This window comes from Trachymyrmex cornetzi, unplaced genomic scaffold (assembly GCF_001594075.2).
Source record: "Trachymyrmex cornetzi isolate Tcor2-1 unplaced genomic scaffold, Tcor1.1 scaffold343, whole genome shotgun sequence".
Taxonomy (NCBI): domain Eukaryota; kingdom Metazoa; phylum Arthropoda; class Insecta; order Hymenoptera; family Formicidae; genus Trachymyrmex; species Trachymyrmex cornetzi.
The window spans coordinates 76,626-79,491 of NW_017298142.1; the positions used below are offsets into that span (position 1 = coordinate 76,626).

At 33.3% G+C, this 2,866-nt stretch overlaps 1 pseudogene; it reads left to right on the forward strand.

Moving 5' to 3' along the window:
- LOC108763159 (probable multidrug resistance-associated protein lethal(2)03659) overlaps nt 1-2,230 on the forward strand; it is a 39,400-nt pseudogene extending 37,170 nt beyond the window's left edge.
- Nucleotides 2,231-2,866: the final 636 nt, after the last annotated feature.

The window sequence follows — 2,866 nt, forward strand, 5'->3', positions numbered from 1 at the left end:
TTTCCAGTTTAGGAATATGAAAAGTATAAAATGGAACTACCATTGATAATTATGTAGTACAGGGAAGTCACCCTCTCATGATCTTGACCTTGACATATATTGTCAAGGCCATGAACCTGAATAACCTCTAACAGGTTTTAGCAGTCGCTCGTTATTCGTTAAAAAGTTATTAACAAAAAATTTTACGAAATAACGTCTTACTTTTCGACATATAATATTAAAAACATCTCACTTTCTCTCCCCTGCCTGGGAGCTCATGAGTTTCTCATGTTATATGACCTTGACGATATATGTCAAAGTCAAGATCATCAGAGGGTGGCTCCCCTATATTACATAATTACCCTACCATTTTTATTTTTTAGTATAATCATTCCTTATTCATTTTTAATACATTTGATGTTACACTTTTACAAACTATCGCATTTTTCGATTCGATAACAAGTTAGTCTGCGTGAAACGAATTAGTCAACTTTCAGAAATTTTTTAAATTTTATACATCGATAGTGCTCTGGAAGATAGAATTTTATGCCAAAGGATTTTTTAATTGGAAAATTAATCGAGATATAAACAATTGATGTCAAGTTTTACGAAAAGAAAATTGTTCTGATTATTTTGTGCCATATTTGATTCTTAAGTGTAATGACGCAGTTTCTATTGATTTGAAAGTGGAAAGAAGGATACAGATCAATTTTGCAAGATAATACGTAAAACGATAGTATAATCTTGAAAATTAGGAGAAAAAAATTAGTATTTCAACGAGAAAAACAAAATTCTGGAACTTCGACGAATTGCGGATGGTTCAGTCGAATAAAACGAGTTTGCTTTGTTTTTTTTCTTCGCAATTGGATTCTACACACTTTCTGGGTGGGTTATCGTCGAGATCTTCTTTTAGCCCGAGGCGACCGCGAATGTGGACCCGCGAACGGACGAGCTCATTCAGACCTCGATCAGGAGGAAGTTCGAGAAGTGTACGGTGCTGACGGTCGCTCATCGACTTAACACTGTCATGGACAGCGATCGCATTCTAGTAATGGACGCTGGTAACGCGGTGGTGAGTCAATTCTTTTTTATAATCTTATTTTTTCGTGTATTTTTTCGATAACGTAAACTGTCGTAAACTATTGAATCTAAGTAGGTTGAATTTAAGTAGATTACGAAATTTTTCTTTTATTTATAATTATGGGAAATCAGTGCAAATGATCGTGATTTATCGATCATTTTTGTTACACATTTTTAAATTTCTTTTTCTAAATTATTATGTTTATTTTTTATTGTTAAAGGTATATAAATTCGTATATCTATTTTATGAGTTCTTCAAATTTTTGCTTAATTATTTTTGCGCTCTTTCTTGGAGTAAAATTTTACTCCAAAAGAGTTAAAATATTTCCACTATTGAAAAAGTGTAAAAAATTTGCACTCTCGAATAAGATGATAGATTTTCACTCTTTTGGAGTGAGAATCACTCCAAAGGAAAATAATCTCATTCTTTTCTTGGAGTGAATTTCACTTCAAGAAAAGAGTGAAAATCTTCCATTCTTGTTCAATAGTGTAATTTTTTTACTCTTTTTTAATAAGAGCAGTATTTTAACTCTTTTGGAGTGAGATATTATTCCAAAAATTTAGAGAATGGTGTTTTATTGAAAAAAATTTGTTTGAATGTGTTATTTAATTGTTGGAGGATTGCAAAATGGTATGTTTACATAATGCTCATAATTTTTAATATGAAAGTGCTGATAGTTCCATTTTTTGTTCTGCGATGTAATCCATTAGTAGAAATAATTATATTTTCATTATTATGTTACGTAAGTGTTTATACGCTGCACGTATCAAATAAAAGATATATGTAGGTAGTTTTTGTACACGAGAATTCATCGTAAATTGCGAGCATTTTCTTCAAAGTTGGACTTTTATCGTGTGCAGGAATTCGATCATCCCCACGTGCTGCTGCAGAAATTTTTCTTCAAAGTTGGACTTTTATCGTGTGCAGGAATTCGATCATCCCCACGTGCTGCTGTAGAAGGAGACACGCTAACTAAAGAGCATGGTGCAGGAAACCGGCACGGCGATGGCAGAGGCTCTGGCCGACGTTGCCCGCAACTGCTACGAGAATTGCATTTTGATGCATCCGCTGTGTTAACTTTTCGAAATTGCATGTGACAAACATCAGTGATAGGCCATTCCGTCGATTTTTTACGAGCAATTCTTAGACAAATTCTTGAAATTTGAAAAATAAAAGGGAAAGTGCAATGTAGATGAAAATCAGTCCGAGAATAGATTAATCGTTTTTCTACGAGTTCTGTCTAGCTGCACTTTTTATTTTAGTAATAAACGAATTCTTTGTCACTTCAACGTAAAGCGCGATTATCGCCAATGTATTTCAATTAAGCCGTGTATACACCTAGCGAACGACTGATTGAACAGCGAATGCAAAAGTTTGTGTTGTTATTTGTGTAAGACATAAGGTATAATATGTTGTTATGTCCTCGGTCCTTTCGCACATACGGATATAAAATCTGATCGAATGCTAGTATTCGGTGGAATCAAGAAAAAGAATAAATTACTTACAAATACGAATGTCTGAATATTCGCGTTTTGTGTTCGTTTGCTAAGTGTGTACGCAGCTTTATGTAGCAAGCAATCAATAAAGATTGTAGATTGCAACACAACATGAATTTTTTAAATGGAACCTCCTCCTTTTTTTAGATATTCTTGTAGCTTATCTCTAGAGTTTTCCAAAACACTATAATTAAGTTCATTTTCATTAAGTACTTTGCGTGTTATAAGGCTTGTAATTACTGTATTACTATGTCATTTTAGTATCGGCTCGAAATATTTCATCAGGAAGAATAAAATTGAAACTATTGGG